This window comes from Elephas maximus, chromosome 7, assembly GCF_024166365.1.
Source record: "Elephas maximus indicus isolate mEleMax1 chromosome 7, mEleMax1 primary haplotype, whole genome shotgun sequence".
In the NCBI taxonomy this organism is placed as follows: domain Eukaryota; kingdom Metazoa; phylum Chordata; class Mammalia; order Proboscidea; family Elephantidae; genus Elephas; species Elephas maximus.
The window spans coordinates 49,713,914-49,734,825 of NC_064825.1; positions in this window are offsets into that span (position 1 = coordinate 49,713,914).

The window sequence follows — 20,912 nt, forward strand, 5'->3', positions numbered from 1 at the left end:
ATTGTTGGCCATGTAGGCCTGTTTAAACTTTGGCTGAATGTTGAATCTCAGAAGTGACTTCTGTACTGAGTTAAAAGGGTCTCTGAAGGCCAAACTCTCAGGTTTTCTTTAGTCTCTGTCAGACGAGTAATACTGGTCTTTTATTGTGGTATGTGTGTGTCAATTAGAATTTTCTCCATTTTTCTCCTTCTCTGTCCAAGGCCCTCTGTTGTGATCCCTGCCAGAGCATTCGGTGGTGGTAACCAGCCACCATCTTTTTGTTCTTGGCTCAGTCTGGTGGAGGTTTTGGTAGTTGTAGAGCATTAGTCCTTTGGACGAATCTTTTCCTTGTGTCTTTGGTCTTCTTCATTCTCCTTTGTTTCAGCTGGAATGGGACCGTAGAAATGGTTGCTCACAGGCTTTTAAGACCCCGGATGTTACTTGCACAGTTGGATATTGAACACATTCCTTATAGATTATGTTATACCAATTCAGCTAGATGTCTCCTGAGACCATGGTCTCCTGAGACCATGGTCCCCAGACCTCACCACATTAGGTGTGACTCTCAAGGTATTTGGTTGTGTCTGTGAAGCATCTGTGACTAGGCCCAGGCCAAGTTGTGCTGACTTACCCAGTATTGTGTGCTGTTTGCCCCTCACCAAAGTTACCACTTTTATACTATCCAGTTTGCGATTTTCCCTCCCTAGCCGTGCACATCCTCATAATCATCAAAGATTGTTTATTTCTGTGTGGAAATATTTTCAGGAGTTTTTATAATAGTGATGTCATACAGCATTTGTTCTTTTGTGATTGACTCAGCATAATGCCCTCCAGATTCATCCATGTTGTGAGATGTTTCATAGGTTCATCCTCATTCTTTATCCTTAGCTGGTATTCCACTATGCCTATGCACCATAGTTTGTATATCCATTCATTTGTTGATGGACACTTAGGTTGTATCCATCTTTCTGCTATTATGAATAATACTGCAATGAACTTGGGTGTGCAATTGTCTATTTCTGTGATGGCTCTAGGACAGATTACTAGGAGTGGGATTGCTGGATCGAGTGATATTTTTATTTCTAGATTTTTTAGGAAGCAGCATATTATTTTCTAAAATGTTCATACCATTTTGCATTCTATCAGTGCATAAGAATTCCAGTTTCCCCCGCAACCAATCCAACATTTGTTGATTATGGTTTGTTTGTTTTTTAATACTTGCCAGTAATGTGGGGTGAGATGGTATCTCATCATAGATATGATTTGCATTTCTCTAAAGTGTCTGTCAGTTTGTTGGACTGTGGGGACTTGCTTCTTGCTGTGATGTTTAAATTTTGCCACCGGTATTGAAATACCAGCAGGGTCAGCCATGTTGGACAGGTTTCAGCTGTGCTTTCAGACTAAGAAAGAATAGGAAGTAGGACCTGGTGGTCTGCTTCTGAAAAGAATTAGCCAGTGAAAACTTTATGAATGGTAGGAGAACATTGATATAGTGCAGGAAGATGAACCCCTCAGGTTGGAAGGCACTCAAAAGTCACTGGGGAAGAGCAGCCTCCTCAAAGTAGAGTTGACCTTAATGACAGGGATGGGTAAAGATTTTGAGACCTTTATTTGCTGATGTGGCATGACTCAAAATGTGATGAAACAGCTGCAAACATCCATTATTAATTGGAATGTAGAATGCACAAGGTATGAATCTAGGAAATTGGAAATTGTCAAAAAAGAAATGGAATTCATAAACATCAATATCCTAGGATTTAGTGAGCTGAAATGGACTGGTATTGGCCGTTTTGAATTGGGCAATCATGTGGTCTACTATGCCGGGAATGACAACACGAAGAGGAATGGTGTTGCATTCATCATAAAATGAACATTTCAAGGTCTATCTTGAAATGCAATCCTGTTGATGGTAGGATAATATCCATACACCTACAAAGAAGACCAGTAAATATAACTGTTATTTAAATTTTCCCACAAATCACTAAGGCCAAAGGTGAAGAAATTGAAGATATGTGACAACATCTGCATTCTAAAATCAATCGAACATGCAATCAGGATGCATTGATAATTACTGGTGATTAGAATACTAAAGTTGGAAACAAAGAAGAAGGATTGCTAGTTGGAAAATATCACCATGGTAATAGAAATGATGCCAGAAATCACATGATAAAATCTTGCAAGGCCAACTACTTCTTCACTGCATATACCTCTTTTCAATAACATGAAGAATGACTATCCACGTATATCTCACCAGATGAGTACACAGGAAGCAAATTGACTACATCTGTGGAAAGAGATCATGGAAAAGTTCAATATCATCAGTCAGAACAAGACCAGAAACCGGCTGTGTAGCCACTGTCAATTGCTCACACGCGAGTTTATGTTGAAGCTGAAGAAAATTGGAACATGTCCATGAGAGCCAAAGTATGACTTTGAGTATATTCCACTTGAATTTAGAGACCATCTCAAGAATAGATTTGACGTGTTGAACACTAATGACAGAAGACCAGACAAGTTGTGCAATGACATTAAGGATATATGTGAAGAAAGCAAAAGGTCACTGAAAAGACAGGAAACAAGGAAAAGACCAAGAAGGATGTCAGAGGAGACTCTGAAACTTGCTGTTGAGCGTCGAGCAGCTAAAGCAAAAGGAAGAATTGATGAAGTAAAAGAACTGAACAGAAGATTTCAAAGGGCGTCTCGCAGAACACAAAGTAAAGTATTATAATGACATGTGTAAAGAGCTGGAGATGGAAAACCAAATGGGAAGAACATGCTCGGCGTTTCTCAAGCTGAAAGAACTGAAGAAACAACTGAAGCCTTGAGTTGCAATAGTGAAGGATTCCATGGGGAAAATATTAAATGACGCAGGAAGCGTCAGAAGAAGATGGAAAGAATACAGAGCGTCATTATACCAAAAAGAATTAGTCGCTGTTCAACCATTTCAAGAGGTGGCATATGATCAGGAACCGATGGTACTGAAGGAAGAAGCCCAAGCTGCTCTGAAGGCATTGGCGAAAAACAAGGCTCCCAGGAATTGATGGAATATCAACTGAGATGTTTCAACAAAGAGATGCATCGCTGGAGGTGCTCTCTTGTCTATGCCAAGAAATATGGAATATAGTTTTCTGGCCAACTGACTGGAAGAGATCTGTATTTATGCCTATTCCCAAGAAAGGTGATCAAACCGAATGTGGAAAATCCTACCCTCCAGCATGCAAATATTTTACCGATAAGTCCACAGTCATTGGCACTTCTTCCTTACTAAGTCCAATCAGCATAATGTTGTCAATGTAAAGGACCAACGTGACATCTTGCGGAAGGGAAAAGAGATCAAGGTCCCTTTGGACTAAAGTATGACATAGGGCTGAGGAGTTGATGTAGCTCTCAGGTAGGCAAGTCAGCTGGTGGCAAACTGCTTCTGATGATCCTTTGGAACTGGTATGAAGAAAAAGGCATTAGCCAGATCGATAGTTGTGTACCAGGTACTAGAAGATGTATTAAATTGCTCCAGCAATGAAGCTACAGCTGGAACAACAGCTGCAATTGGAGTCACCACTTGGTTAAGTTTTCGATATTCTACTGTCGTTTTCCAAGATCCATCTGCTTTCTGCATGGGCCAAACAGGAGAGTTGAATGGGGATGTTGTGGGAATCAGTGCCCCTGCATCCTTCAAGTCCTTAATGGTGGCAATAATTTCTGCAATCCCTCCAGGAATGCAGTGTTGCTTTTGGTTTAGTATTTTCCTAGGTAGGGGCACTTCTAATGGCTTCCATTTGGCTTTTCCTACCATAATAGCCCTTACTGTATTTATCAGAGATCCAATGTGGGGGTTCTGCCCTTTGCTAAGTATATCTATTCCAGTTATGCATTCTGGAAGTGGGGAAATCACTACAGGGTGGGTTCAGGGAACCGCTGGACCTGCTGTGAGATAGACATGAACCAGGCTCCATTAATAACCTGACCTCCATATTCCCGCACTCTGAGTAGTGCGCCACAGTGATGTTTTGGGCCTCCTGAAGTTAGAATCAGTTCAGAGGCAGTATCCAGTAATCCCCCAAATCTGATTATTTCCTTTTCCCCAAGGAACAGTCACTCTTGTAAAACTCTGTAGATCCCTTTGGGGAAGGCTGGGAGAAAAATTAGCAGTAGAAATCTTTGGTAGTGTATTGGAGTCCTTTCTAAATGGGACCCGGCCTCCCCTTCATTCAAGGTGTTGTGGATCTTTAAACTCGCTCAAACCTGAGAATTGATTGAAGGGCCATGACTCTGTATTCTGCTGATTTGAGTTAGACTGCTGTTCACCTAACCTAGAATTATTCATTGGTACAGACCAAGTAAATATTTAGTAGATTTCTGATCTATTTCACTCTTAGGGGCTCCATGACTGAGTAGCCAACACCATAATTTCATAGGATTCAGACTATACTGATTACTGCTTTGATTTCTCTGTCCATCATTCTAACCATGCCCACCCTGTTTTTGTGTATTGAGTGTAGGCACTTGGCCCCTGCTACCATGGGGTCCAACCAGGACCATTGTAGTTAGGTGTCTTACTTCATTTAGGGCAGTTCCCCATGTCAAATCTGATTTTCAAACCATATACTAAGGCAGGACTGGAATTTCAACTTGATTTATTGTAGGCCACCTCGTAATCCATGCTCCAGCAACCCAACCAAATAAACTGTTAGATCCTTTCCTAAATTCTCGAGCTGAAACATTGGATGAAGAATCTGTGATTACTGGACCCATATCAACAGACTCAGCCTGATCTATCTTTATGTTCCTTGCACCATTGTCCCATACACTTAATAGCCATTCCCACACATATTCCCCAGGTTTCTCTTGGTACATATAAAAAATTGAAACAATTCCTTTGGCATGTAGTGTAGCCCCTACTGAGTCATACTTTGTTCTTTACTTTTGGGGCTAACAGAGAATTAAGTCTAGTTATAGGTCTAGAAGCCAGAATTGGTAGTGTGGAATTGTTTTGAGAACATTCAACATTGTCTTGTAAAGCATCTGCCTCAGCCGATGCCCCAGACAAGGACTTGGGCAAGGCTTTTTAGAGTCAGCTGTGGTAGGGCTACTGCCATTAGATGGGAGTGGAGGGGCTAATGGTTTTTCTGGGCAGGATGGTTTAGCAGACAAACATGAAGTAATCCCTTCAGATGGAAGTGGTTCTGCTGGCAGGAGTGATTCAAGGGAATTTAGGTGCTTGGTGTCTCCAGCTTCCTGATTATCTGTCCATATGTCCCCATCCCAAGTTTCAGGATCCCATTTTTTCCCAATAAATGCCTTTAACTTCAGATATCTCTTGAGGTTGGCAATTGAATTGACCTTCTAATTCAGCCACTCTTACAGTAAGATTCTGGGTTTGGTTTTCGGCAATTTCAACTCTGTTACTACAAGAAATAAGACTTTCTTTCAAAGTACAAGTGGAAGTCTTAAGGTCATTTATGCAGTACTTTAGCTTTGACTCTCAGGCCCTGAATGTATCTCCTTCTTTCACTAGTTTGTCTAGCAAAAGTAGGACCAACCAACCAGCTTCCTTATACTTCTCATTCTGACAAAACTGTAGAAAGAAATCACACATGTTCACCTGGATTCTTGCCTTTAACAAATGCCTGATCTTCTGGTGATGATATTTTGTGTAATTGTATGGCCACCTCATGCCATGGATTAGCAGTGCTCTCTTTATTGCTGGAAGCAGAATCATCAACATCTTTAAGACTAATCAGACTTGAGAACCAATTTAGGAAACTCATCCTTACAATTTTATTTCTCTAGAACCACTCTTGGTTCTAAAGGTCTTAGGCTGTGCTGTCTAGAGAAGCAAAACCAGTAAAGTGTATAAATATATATACAGAGAGATTTATATCAAGGAAAAGGCTCATGTGATTGTAGAGGCTGGAATATCCCAAGTCTATGGATCAGGATAGAGGCTTCTCTCAATTCATGTGGCCACAGGGCTGGTTAAACCAATATCGGCAGGTTGGAGAGCAGGGCTCCTGCTCTCAGGCTGTGAAGATGGACAAATCCCAAAATCTGCCAATAAGCTGATAGCTCAAGTCCTAAGAGCTGGAGGTCAGATGAACAGGAGGCAGTCGCAGAATTCAGAGTGAGCAAGAAGCCAGAACATCTGCTTATATTTGAATGCAGGCCACAAACCCAAGGAATCCCCCTTTCAAATTATTGGTTACTCACATCAGATTCCATTATGGAAGTGATCACATATAAACACTGGGAATCGTGGCCCAGCCAAGTTGACACACGATATTAGCCATCACTATCACAGTCAAATAAAATTTTACTGAAGATCATTCAAAAGCAACTACAGCAGTACGTCAAAAGAGAACTGCCAGAGTTGGAGCTGGCTGCAGAATAGGATGTGGAACCAGAGCTATTATTCCTGACGTCAGATGAATCTTGGCTGAAAGCAGAGAATACCAGAAGGATGTTTCCTTGCATTTTATTAACTACATAAAGGCATTCTACTATGTCAATCATAACCAATTATGTATAATATTACAAACAATGGGAATTCCAGAACAGTTATTTGTGCTCATGAGGAACCTGCACACAGATCAAGAGGTAGTTGTTCAAACAGAACTAGGGGATATTGTACGGTTTAAAGTCAGGAAAGTTGTGCATCAGGGTTGTATCCTTTCATCATATTTATTCAATCTGTGTGCTGAGCAAATAATCCAAGAAGCTGGAGCGTATGAAGAAGAATGTGGTGTTGGTATTGGAGAAAGACTCATTAACAACCTGTGTTATGCAGATGGCACAACCTTAGTTGCTGAAAGTAAAGAAGACTTGAAACACTTACTGGTGATGATGAAAGACTACAGCCTTCAGTAGGGATTACAGCTCAACAAAAAGAAAACAAAAAGTCCTCACAATAGACCAATAAGCAACATCATGATAAATAGAGAAAAGATTGAAGTTGTCAAGGATTTCATTTTATTTGAATCCACAGTCAACACCCATGGAAGTGGCAGTCAAGAATTCAAAGCACGCATTGCATTGAGCAAATCTGCTGCCAAAGATTTCTTTAAAGTTTTAAAAACAAAGATATTTCTTTGAATACTAAGGTGTGCCTGACCCAAGCTGTGACATTTTCAATCACCTGATCTGTGTGTGATAGCTAGGTAAGAGTTAGGAAGAACTGGCACCTTTGAATTTGGCCAACAGTTTGTTGACTTTGTTGTCTTTTCAAAGATCCAGCTATTGATTTTGTTGATTCTCTCAATTTTTTTCTACCCTCTATTTCTTTTATTTCTGCTCTCTTTATTATTATTTCCTTTCTTCTGATGACTGTGGGCTTCTTTTGTTGTTCTCTACTTTTTCAAGTTGTAGGGTTAATGTTTCCGTTTTACCCCTTTTGATTTGGCGCCTATTGCTATAAGTTGACCCCTAATGATGGCCTCTGAGGTGTCCCGAGCGTTTTGGTATGATGCGTTTTCATTCTCATTTGATGGTAGGAATTTTTTGATTCCATCTTTGACTTCTTCTACTACCCAGTGGTTTTAAGGAAGGTGTTACTTTGTTTCCATGTATTTGATTTTTTCCTCTTGCTGTTCCTGTATTAGTTTCTACTTTTATGGCATTGTGATCAGTGAAGATGTTTTGCATGATCTCAATGCTTTGGATTTTGTTGAGGGTTACCTTGTGGCCTAAGATACGATCTATTCTAGAGACAGCTCCACGTGCATTGTAAAAGAATGCATAATTTGCTGCTTAGAGTGTTCTGTATACGTGTATAAGGTCAAGATGATTGATTGTGGCCTTTAGATCTTCTGTATCTGTATTCTGAGTTTCTTCCTAGATGTTCTGTCGTTTTCGAAGAGTGATGTGTTTCAGTCTCTTACTATTATTGTGGAGCTGTTGATTTCTCTCTTCAGTGCTTTTAGAGTTTATGTATTTTGGAGCCCTGTGGTTGGGTGCAGACATATTTCTTATGGTTATGTCTTCATGTTGGATTGTCTCTTTAATCATTATCTAAAGTCCTTCCTTGTCTTTTATGATGGATTTTGCCTTAAAGTGTATTTTTTCTGAGATTAGTATTGCCACTTCTGCTCTTTTTTGGTTGCTGTTTGCTTAATATATTTCTTACCATTCTTAATGTATTGATGTCATTGTGTCTAAGATGTGTCTCTTGTAGACAGCAAATTTATAGGTCCTGGTTTTTGTTTACCCATTCTGTCACTCTCTGCCTCTTTATGGGTGCATTTAAGCCTTTGAGATTCTGTGTGATTACCAGTAGGTGTGAATTTATTGCCATCATTTTTCAGTGCTTTTTTTTGTGGTGCTGAGGTTTTCTTTGTTCCTCTCACTCTTTTGTGCTGAGTTCCTTTTGTTTGTAGAATTTCTTCCAGTTTCTTTTATTACTGTAGATTTTATGTTTACTGAGACTTTATGTTTTTCTTCTTTATTTTGATGGACCTGGGATCTGTCTCGGGTTTCCTCAAGGCAGTAGGGTGGGAGACAGTGTTAGAAGGGGGATGAAGACAGGGACATAGAAAGGCTAGATGGTAGAAGGGAATAGGAAGGGATAGTACTGTGTTTCCCGACAGTTGGGGTTGTGGAGATAGGGCAGTTATAGCGCTGTTCACTAGGGGGGCGGGGGTTGTAGGAGTGTGCTCCTCTGGTTATCGGATCAGAGAACCTGGGCTCCTCCATGAGTTACAGCCAGCAAACATGGTCTTGCTTAGTCCTGGGTGTGTCTGGGACAAACCTCTATCTTCTATTGGGAAATCCATGGAGGTGTGTTTCTGCACGCACGGTTGTTAGTTTTATTCAAAGATGACCTGGCTATGTCATGCCCTTTGGCCAGAAACCTCCACTATGTATCTCTATTCCTTCCCTGCTTATTATCAGTTTCTTCTTTTCTTCAGTGACTTCTGATCTAGTACTTTATCGCCTCATATAAGGTTCAGGGCTCCAGGATTGACATCTGTATCTATTTTACTTGGCTTTTCGGGTCTTTGATTTAGTGGGATAGCTTAGTGTATCTGAATAATCTGCCATTTTGGTTCTGCACTCCTATACTCTTTACTTTTAATGTAATTATTGATATCATTGGATTAATATCTACCATCTTGGTCATTGGTTTTCTGTTTTTCCTGTAGAAAAATAGTCACTTTTTACATATTCTTTTAGATCGTGTATTTTTTTATTCCATTTTATTTCCATTATTATTTGCTTATTAGTTCTACCACTTTTCTAAATGTTTTAGTTGTTGCTAGGGCTTATAGTATACATGTTACTTATTGCAATTTATCTTAAAATAATGTTATACCAGTGCACATAGTGAAAAAACTTACAAAATATACTTCTGATTTCTCTCTTCCTTTCTTAATGCTGTTGTCATATATCTTACTTTTACATGTACTATACATCTCGTGGTACATTATTAGTGTCTTTGCACTAGATAATCAATTTCTTTTTGGGACATTTAAGGATAAGTAAAACAATGTCTTTTACATTTACCTTCATTTTTGCCATTTCTGGTGCTCTGTACAACCTTGTGTAGACCCACGTTTCTATTTGGCATCATGCTCCTATTTGAATAACTTCCTTAAGATTTCTTGTAATGTGCTGCTGAAAATGAATGATCTCAACTTCTTTTTTTTTTTTTAAGAAAATTCTTTATTTTACCTTAGTTTTGGAACTGTTTTTGCTGGTTATAGAATTCTGAACTTAAGCTTTTTCTATTGGAGTTTCAGAGCAGTCACTCCATTGTCTTACAGAGTTGCACAGTTTCTGATGAGTATTTTGGTGTACTTCCTATTTTTGTGTCTTATTACATAAACAGATTTTTTGTCTTGTTGTCCTTGAGGTTTTCACTTTATTTTTGATTTCCACCATTTCGATGGTGTTGTTCTTTCAGAATTTATCGTGTTTGGAATTCTCTCAGTGTTCTGAGTCTCTGTTTTAACGGATTTTGGAAGATCATGGCCGTTGTCTCTTTAGGTACACATTCTGGTTGATTCTTTTCTCTACTTTTGAGAAAGAGATCACATATGTGAGATTTTTCGTGTTATCCCAAAGCTTGTGGATGTTCTGTGCTTTTCTTTTTCTTTTGTTCTTCTTCTCTTTTTATTCCATTATCTTTTTTGTGTTTGAGTCTGAATTCTTTCTGTGACATTCTCTTCAAATTCACTGATTCTATCCTCAGCTGTGGTTTTTCTGATGAGTCCATCATAGAAGTTCTTCACCTCAAATATTGTGTTGTTTTATTTCCATTGTTTCTCTTAGAGATTCTAATTCTCTTCAAATTCTTCATCTGTTCATCTATGTTGCCCAAATTTTCTACTCAGTCTTTTATCATACTAATTATAATCATTTTAATGTCCTTCTTTCACCATGCCAACAATTGGACCATTGGTCCTTCTAGTTCTAGTGATTAATCTCTTGACAGCAGGGTGGACTCTTTTTTTTGTGTGTATGACTTGTCATTTTTTATCTAATGTTGGGCATTGTGTGAGAAACAGATAGAGACTGAGGTTAATAGTGCTGTTGCCTGGAAGTGTACATTCCTCTTCTGTGTACCCTGTTAGTGTGAGGATTTGGTCAGTCTAGTCAAAAGTTGTCCTAGATTGGTCTTTGTTGTTCTTATCATTACTTTCAGTGCACGACAGGCTGCAAATTCTTTTTCTGGCAGGTTCCTGTTGTCTTGTGCTTGTGAGGATGTCAGGGCTGCTGGATAGCTTTACTTTGTCTTTATCTCCTCACCAGCTTTCAGCCATCCCTTCATGCTGCACCACAGAAGAGGTATCTCTTCAGGAGACTGCTCCTTTCTCATTGGTGTACTACTTCTGCTTGTTATTCAGTGTTATGTTATGGTTGAGACAAAGAATGCCCTGTTGTTCTATGTCAACCACATTTGAATGTATAGTGAAATGAATGAGAAGAATTTATCAAAAGAATGTGAGCTGAATTACAAATGCACATTTTCCTCACATGAAATGAGACTTAAGTCTTCACACAGAAAAGGTATAGTAAATCACAATTAAGATTAAAGAAAAGATCCCATTTCCATATATCACTGTGAAAATTCATGGTGCCAAGTATAAAGAAAAACTACTCTACTTTCCTAGAGGGGAAAAAAACACCTAAATCTAAACACGTTGCTGTCTGGGTGATTCTGATGCATGGCAACACCATGGATTCTAGAGTAAAATGGCTTCATAGGGTTTTCTCACCTTTATTTCTATGGAAGAAGATCACCAGTCCTTTGTTCTATGGCAATTTTTGTTGGTTTCATACCATCAACCTTTAGGTTACCATTTGAGCACAAAGGTTTCTGCCACACCGGGATGTTTCCTGGAGAGACAGGACAATAAACTGTAAAGAAATGAGAATAAAATGAACATTGTTCTCAGTAGCAGCTCTGGAATCTGACATCACTAGAGGAATGCCATTAACATTCTCTTGAGGTCTTGCAGGTTTTTAAATGACCAAGGAAATGTGTCAAGGATTGAATTTTGTTTCCCCAAAATATACGTCAACTTGTCTAGTCCAAGATTCTCAGTATAGTGTAATTGTCCTTCATTTTTTTTGTGATTTGATGTAATTATCTTCCATTTTGTGGTATTGTACAATTATCCTCCATTTTATGTGTTGCAAATCCTAAACCTCTATATGTTGATAGGGCAGGATTAGAATAGGGCATTCCCTTATTAAAGTGTTTAACTCAAGATACAGACTTAATCATGTCACAACATCACTCAAATATTGCCCTTACTCAAGTCACTGCCTTACATCCCTGTCTTACTGAAGTGTTGCCCTTGATTGAATCACAACTTTTATCTTCAAAGGGATAAAAGGAGAGAGAAGCCAGATACAGGAGAGGTAGTAAGTTTGGTCTTTTGTTTTGTGTGTGAGTTAGAATTTTATCCTACATTTTATCCAGTTCTTTCTGAGACCTTCTATTGTGATCCCTGTCATTGCAGTCAGTGGTAGAAAGCTGTAAATCTTTACAGAAGTAGACTGTCGCATCTCTCTCCCCAGAGCATCTAGTGGGTTCAAACAGCCAATTTTTTGTTAAGATTGGAGCACTTTAGGAGAATGGCACTAATATGTCAGAGTAGTCATATGCTTCCGGTGGTATCTCTTACAACAAAGACCCCAAAAAACAAGTGAATCGATTATATATGTGACAAGTTGGGAACCCTGAAAGTCAAGGGAAAGGTAAAAATTCAGACTGAGTTGCAGGGGGAGAGATAGATGGTTCAGAAGCAGCAAGGAGTTGCCAGACCTGATTCAGCAGGAACTGGCGCCTCCCAACACCGATCTTCTGATGTGACTGCAGCGAGGCTGGCAATAGCATTCAGGAAAGAGTTACTTCAGTGAAAGAAGGTGAGTGAAGTGGTGAAGCCCAGATCCCCTGGCACTACCGGGGTGGTGCCAGCAGTAGCCATTGGGGTACAGTTTCCATAGGCACAGAGACATTGGCACAGAATCTATGCATGCCTCTGGAGTCAGCAAAAAAAGAGTGGCCTCAGCATAAGGTAAGTGATTTCATCTAATGTACATCTTGAATCTACTATCCAATCCCTCCTCCCTCTGTCCTAAGCTTGCTTCAGTGACAGTCGATTTCCCTGGGCCTGAGATAGGCCCTGCTGTGCACCGTGAGCCATTCTCCCAGCCTTGGAGAAGGAACAAATTAACAAATGGGAAAAAATAACCTGCCCAGCCCCCTAAACTGGCAACTTTGGGCAGAAGTGGCTCCGGTCCTGGCACAAGCCATCCACAGACTTTGAATGCCTTTCATACTTGCATGGACCCAAGTGGCCCCATTTCAGCACCTAGGCTCTTGTCATTACCTTGCAAGGGTGTATGTGCCTGAGGTCTGATGTTAATTGTTTCAGCCATGCAGAGGAGAGGTGGGTTGTTGACATCTGACACCTCTCTGCCTATTAAGCAGGATCCTCACCTACCTACATCAGGAGCTTGAGGACTGGTGGCTCCACCTATACCATCTAGCCACCCAAGACAGGGGTCCAAGGATGTGTGATGCTTCCCAGGCCTTACAGTTAAAAGAATTGGGTGTCTATGGTGTGGCTGCAGAACCCAACCACCTGTGCGCTCTAGAGAATAGAGACCTGCTTTTCTCACAGATGCTGGGGATAGGTTTCCAACCCCCTGCCTTGCTCAGAGTGTGACCCCCTGCTGCAAGAAGAAACCTGTGCATACACAAATCACCACTTCTTCTCTAAGATCATAGGTGAATGCTTGCACCACACCCTTGGTGACCGACTACCTGGGCACTTGAGCTGAATCTATACAAGCATAGTGAATGGACTCCTAAGCTCCTACACCTGGTAACAGCTCTATCCATCTGGTGAAAAAGGACATTAGAGCTTTAAAGTCTCCAATAATCAAGTTAGCTCACATGAGCAGCCTCTTTGGGCATGTAAAAAAAAATCAAGAATAAAAGACACTGTAAGCAGACATAAAAAAATTAATATAATAACTTATACACAGCTCAGAGACAACAGCTGATATCAAATCACATAAAGTAACAGACAATGATCACCTCAACAAACTCCCAAAACAAAGAATCAAGGAATCTTCTGGATGAAGATATATTCCTGGAATTACTAGGCATAGAAAACAAAAGATTAATATACAGAATTTTTCAATAGATCAGAAGGAGATCAAGCAAAATGCAGAACAAGCTAAGGGACACACAGATAAAGAAGTTGAAGAAATTAGGAAGGTTACTCAAGAGCATAATGAAAAATTTAATAGGTTGAAAAAATCCATACAGAGATAGCTATCAGAAACTCAGGAGATTAACAATATAATTTCAGAATTTGACCACTCAATAGGTAAAAAAAAAAAAAAAAAAAATTTTTTTCAATAGATAGAGAGCAGAATTGAGGAGATGGACGTCAGAGTTAGTGAGATAGGGGATAAACACTTGGCACCAATATATTCAAAGAAAAATCCGATAAAAGAATTAAGAAAAATGAAGAAACCCTAGAATCATATGGGACTCTATCAAGAGAAATAACCTGTGAGCAATTGGAGCACTAGAATAGGAAGGGAAAACAGAAAAAACAGAGAGAAGTGTTGAAGATCTGTTTGCAGAAAACATCACTGATAACATGAGAGCTGAAAAGATATCTATCCAAGATGCTCATCAAACCCCATGCAAGGTAGATCCCAAAACAAAGTCTCCAAGACGTATTGTAAAGAGTTGAGCACTTTAACCACTGTGCTGCCAGAGCTCCTCAGCCCTTCCCCTACTGTTCCCTGAATGCTGGGGGGACTGCTGTTCTCACCCAAAAAGAAACTGGAGATTCTTTCTATGGAGAAAATGACCCCTGTAAAATGAGAGAACTGCAAATACAACTACAATTCCAAGGTTCCCTCACTGGAAAATCATCTTTGCTGGCCTTCCCATAATAAAGGCCACCAATCAGAAAGCTCTGTCCTTGCCTGTAGAACTTTCTGTCAGATTTCTAGTCCTCATTACTAAAGTTCAAAAGTAGAATCATGAGATATTTTAGGAAATCCTTCTACACCAGAGAGCAAACCAAAATCAACGTATTTTTTAAAAAGTAACTTAGATAAAGAGAAATCTAAAAATATCTTCTAAAAACTACTAACATATTCAGAGATAATCATAAATATTTTTAATTAATAGCAAATGGAAGATAAAGTTGGTCAAAACCACCAGATATTAAAAAAAAAAAAAATTGAACAAAAACCCAATGTAATGGACAACAGAGGTCAGTGTGCTGGAGTCAGACTTGACTCGTCTCTTTCTCTCACAACCCACATCCTGTCCATTAATAAATTCTGTGAACTTTACCTTCAGAACCTACCCAGCCTTGGTCCTATCACAACCTCTAGTGCTACCTCTGGTATACCACCAACATCCTTCACCTGCAATCCTGCAATACCCTCCTAGTCTCCCAGCTTCCTGGCTACCTTACCTCCCATCCCAGCCATAGTTCATGCCTCACATCTGCAGCCACAGTGCTTCTTTTGAAAGATGTGCAGACCAGGTCATTCCTCTGCTGAACACCTCTCATTGGCTCTCCATTGTCCTCAGAGTGTAGCTGAAATCTTTACAGAGGTCTGCAGCAATACAATAGAAGTTCTGGGTTCCCTTTACCTCTCTGATCTAATCTCGTCTCCCCTCACTTCAGCAGGTCTCAGCCTCCTTGCTGTTCTTCAAAACCCCCAGCAAAATAGTCCTTCAGAAGTTTTGCACTTTTTGTTCTGCCTGCCTTGAAAACTTTCCCCAGGTGACCTCTAGCCTCACTCCCTCGTGTTCTTAGGTTTCTGATGAAATATCACCTTTTCAGTGACATCTACTCCATGAAACTATAGCAAGATAACATTATTTGTGCTAGTCTTTGTCACTTATACTGAAAAATACCATGGGTGGCATTATGCCATCCTCAATGACATCTATCTGGCAAAGTATTAGATAATATATGTAAACAGAGGTAATTTTCAAGAGCTCCTTTCATTGAGAATTAAAAATAGTAACAGTTATAAGCACAAACAGGCAATAACATTTGTACATTTATGCTTTCCATATCACATAGCATTATTAAGAAAACAATTTTTTAAAAAAGTACTAAAAATTCACCCATATTCCTTAGCCATTTTAGGCCATTTAGGGATCTGAAAATTGGTGTTGTAGCCAACCTCCATGAAGGCCCCCAGTGATCCTTGCCTTATGTGCAGAACACAGTTAGTGGGGTTGGTTTGGGGTTTCAGTTTGAAGTATGCCCTAATTGACATACTCAGCAACATATGTGAGCAATGTTCCTATATGTGAGGAAGTTGTTTACATTCCCTGGAGAAAATTGACAGACAGAATGAAGTCTTGGCATTAGGTCAGATAAGACCTGTGGGAAGTGTGTAGGAAACCTGCTACCAGGTCTTAGAGATCCAAACCCAATCTGTTTCAAGTGTTTCAAAATTGTGACAACAGGCATCCTTTTCTTTAATGATTTGAATGACTGATGATAATGATCTGAAGAAAGCATGGGGTGTTGCTCATGCGGGCACTGCCTCCTTGGAAAGAATCTAAAGCTTTAAAAGACTTACTTGGGAAGGAAAAGCATTCCTATGTTGTGATGCTCTTAATAAATTGCTCTGAACTTTCAGTAAAGACATTTACCTATATCGGTGATGGGTAGGCCTTGTAGAGCCATCTGGGGTCCAAGCAGAAGGTGTCAGCTTATTTGAGTGCAGCGGGACTCTGAGTTGCATGAGAGGAACAGAGGTATCAGAGTGGGAAGCATAGTGAAGCAGGGGCTACAGAGAAAGGATCAGGAGAGGAGCCACAAATGAGGAGGGAAATGAGAGAGAAAGTATGAAAGTTGATTATTTCAAGAATTTCTGCCCTCTAACAAAAATGGTGCAAAGAAAGAAAGAAAGGAAGGGAGAATCTGTACACTTGAGTTTCTTCTGTATAAAGGAAATAATTACTTTTCCCTGTGTAATTTATTGAGTTGTTTTGTGAGGATGCCATCTAATGGTCTAAGTGTTGTTGCCAATGTTATATAGGTAGTCCCCTAGTTCTATACCTACTCTGATCCTGAAAATACCTGTTAAATAGAAATGTAAGCATCAGCTTTTTGGTAGAATCAGGTTTTTTTCTAGGTAAATAAAAATATCAAAATCCCAATTAAACTTTATCATATGTACACCATTTCAATTATATGTTTATTTTTCAGTACTTCAAGGAATTGCCTTAAATTCAGTTATATCCACAACTGTTCAGCAACTATTAAAATAATTAGAATATCAAGAAATTGAAACATGAGTTTTATTGTGAGCAGCCACTCCATATAAAAAAAAAAAAAACCATGTGCAAGCAGGGAAATCATTCTTTTCTACAAACAAGTGGCTCAAAATAGACTAATTACAATTGTGCAAAACCAAATATTTCAATTAGTTGAAAAGAATAATATTTGTTTTTTCATGATTTAATATACAGTTTGCAAATAGAAGGAGTTTGAGTCTCGCAGCATGGAGAACATAATCTAAGAGGGAGTTAGAGCTAGGGCCAAGATAATGACAAATAAAGATATCATTCTGCATAATAAAAGGAGGAAAATTAAGATTTCAGAAAATCTGTGGTCTCCAGAGTTCTAGAGAAAAGAGAAAGTTGGAGAACCTGGAGAAGAGGCTTGAGTCTGAGGTGGCCAAGCAACACGGCAGTATAAAAGCCTTCTGTTTAATATTCAAATTTTCAAAAGTCCTTGTACTCCTAAATACCTTTTCTTACTTTGGTGGCCAAGGGGTGAATAGAGAAAAGGAGCTAAATTTCCTGGGTGAGGTTGTGCTGAGGGAAACTAAACCCTTTGCAGTTGAGTTGATTCCAACTCATAATGTTTCCACAGGGCAGAGCAGAAGTTCCCCTAGGGCATCCAAGACTGTAAATCTTCATGGAAGCCAGCTGCCACATCTTTCTTCTGGAGTGCCAAAGGTGGGGTCAAACTGCTGACTTTTTGGTTGCAAGCTGTGCTCTTAAGCACTGTGCAACCAGAGCTCCATTGATGAATCTTGGGAAAGTGAAATGCTTGTGAGGTCAAGAGACCAGGGAAGAAAGGTTTAGAACCCAGAATAAGCACAGAAGTATAAAGTGATGTATACATCTGCCTTATGAATGCAGATGTTCATAATCCTTCAGAAGACTTCCCAGTTAGAGGCCAGCAGGTGGATACCAAAAGAGCTTGGATTAGTATGAGATTTCCATTCTGTTCTACCTGCAGACACAGGATCCCATAGAGTTGGGCAGGATCCCATAAAGGGAGCCCAGCTGGAGGACAGATGTTACCAGAAATGAGTAGCTTACTTAGGAAGTACAGAGCTAGGGACTGGGGAGAAAGATTTTAAATTGTGCTGCACCACTCTACAAAGACTTGCTGAACATACAGACTTCTGATGCTGAGAGGCAAAGAAGAAAGGGTGAGAAGTCTCCCAAGGAAACATGAGAAATACTGGGCCTTCTAGGTCAAAATTTCCACTGTGTACTTATACGCACACACTATGAACACACTATGCACACATAGGAAAGAGAAAAGGCCTCTGAAAATGTGCTGTGACCTTAGCGACTATTGCCAAGAGTAGTACAAGAAGGTGCTATTGAACTGGGAAACGGATAAAAGATCCATTTCTGGCAAGGAATGAATATGATCTCAGCCTTGGGAAAGGTAGGACAGAATTGTCAACATTAAGGTATTAATGTTGTGAAATGACATTTGTTTATCTGTGAAACAAGTATATAACTGTAAGCTTCAAACCGTGTTATTTGGAGCATTAAGGGGAGTGTTCTGATATGGTGCCATCAAGTTGATTTTTGATTTGTAGAGACCCCATGGGAAAGAGCAGAACTGCCCCAAAGCGGAACTGTCCTGTGCTCTAACATCACAGGAGCAGATCATCAGTTCTTCCTCCCACAGCAATGATGTGTGGGTAACGATGACCAAGCTGGTAAGGATGACCAGCTGAGTGCTTAACCATTGGATCACCAGGGCTCCTTATTCAAGGGTAAAGGAGAGGTAACTGATTTAGCAGAGTAGAAGAAAGGAAATATAAGTGTTAATGTAGGGGAGACAGTGGCAAGAATCATGCTGAAGTACCTAAGTACAACCAGAAGAAGGTGAAGGTGATGTCGATTATACCACCAAGATTGGCTATAAGTATGTGTAAGAACAAGTAAGACCCACTGGTCCCCCCACTCCTGAGTTCAGACCGTTTTGTAGAACTACCAGCCAGCCCCATTCCAATCATCTAGGTACCAACCCCACCTGTACTCCCTTCGGGGAAGGAAGGTATATTCTTTGGGAAATTAAACCAGAGAGGCTTGAGGTAGGGAGCACTAGGAGCAGGATTATGCTCATTACACCCGTTGCTGTTGAGTTGATTCTCACTCATAGTGACCCAATGGGACAGAGTACAACTGCCGCATAGCGAGTTACAGGATTAAGGTAGTAGAGGTGAGGTAGGTGTCAGATCGCTATGTGGATGATTATGTGAAAGTCAGAATGCTGAATGATGAGACCTCTACTTCCCTTCTCTTTTCAGCTTCCGGAAGGCTTGTAGTCAGGCTCTGCCAACTCCTTCCTAGCTAGGCAATAGATCAGAAGATTTTTCTCTGAATATTTTGGTTCTAGAAAAAGACCTAAAGGTTTTGATGTTTGGGAAACCAAAAAAAGTGTTGTTTGTCCCCTTGACCCCCATTATCTAAAGTAAAACTTCACGTATTCATGACCTATCTCTTTGCCTATGCACACAGGGCTTGCAGTGGCTTCTTAGAGTCTCTATCTGAAATGTGAACACAGAGCCAACGTCACCAGTTATGTAGGAAAATTTCCGATATGAAAGAGAAACATAAGCTGATATGAAGAAATGCCATGGAGGGAAAAGAAACAACACAGGGAAGAGATAAAAACTTTTATACATGATATCCTTAGTGATAAAATTTCCAACCACCAGGGATAAATAGAAGATACTAAGAGTTTACAGAGAGAAAAACAGTATGGTTAAGAGCTACAGCTGCTAACCAAAAGAATGGCAGTTCAAATCCTCCAGCCGTTCCTTGGAAATCTTATGGGCAGTTGTACTCTGTCCTTCCGGGTTGCTATGTGTTGTAATTGACTAGATGGCAACATATTTGGTTTTGGTTTATGGAAAGGATAAGGAGAAAAACAAAACAAACAAACTACAACAAGAACCAAAAAGAAAACAATAGTGTTAAAGTTCTCAAAAGCAAAATGAGAAAGTAGAGAATTAACACCAAAAAAAAACCAAGTAAAAATGATTTTCTACCCATATTTCTTTACAAAATTTAAGATAATATCTTTTCAAAAAAACCAAAGACTAAAAAAAATTATAATAATAAATAAAGACAGAAATGGCTCCTTGTACCAGCAGTGCCCTCTCCTATTAATCATGAAACACCAAACTGACAGTGGTTAAAAAAAAAAAAAAATAGGGATTTGTTTTCTCACATAGTAAGAACTCTGGAGGAAAGCAGTTGCTAATACCATATCAGAGGCTTGAGTATCAAGTCAAGTGTCTAAATTCTTTTGCACTTGCCCTGATTCTTTTTTTCTTTCTAAAACTTTTTATTGTGCTTTAAGTGAAAGCTTACAAATCCAGTTAGTCTCTCATACAAAATTTATATACACCTTGCCATATACTCCCAGTTGCTTTCCGCCAATGAGATAGCACACTCCTTCTCTCCACTCTCTATATTTGTGTCTATTCTGCCCGCTTCTGACCCCTTCTGCCCTCTCATCTCCCCTCCAGATAGGAGCTGCCCACATAGTCTCATGTGTCTACTTGCCTTTATTCTTGTTCTTCAGAGTCCCAAATTGAGTGCCCAAAGCAGGTCTCACACCTGTACTCAAGGTGGTGCCTGAACATGAGGTACATGTGCCAGGAATTGAACACAGAGTCTCCCTCATGGGTTTCCCATAAAGAATTTGAAAATTCTAGCACTGAAGCACCACTGCCTCTTGTTTTTTTATCACTACCTGACTTTATATTATATTTCAATTTGTGTGTTTGTTTCTTAACTTTTATTATCAGGTTTTATCTGGCTTTTCTTTACTATATCCAGTCAAAATTATCAAAGTACAAAGAAAATAAAACTTGAAGAAAGCAAGAGGTCATGAAAAGATAGGAAAAAAGAAAAGACCAAGATGAATATCAGAGGAGACTCTGAAATTGGCTCACGAACGTTAAACAGCTAAAACAAAAAGAAGAAATGATGAAGTAAATGAACTGAGCAGAAGATTTCAAAGGGAGTCTCGAGAAGACAAAGTAAAGTATTATAATGACATGTGCAAAGAGCTAGAGATAGAAAACCAAAAGGGAAGAACACGCTTGGCTTTTCTCAAGCTGAAAGAACTAAAGAAAAAATTCAAGCCTCAAGTTGCAAT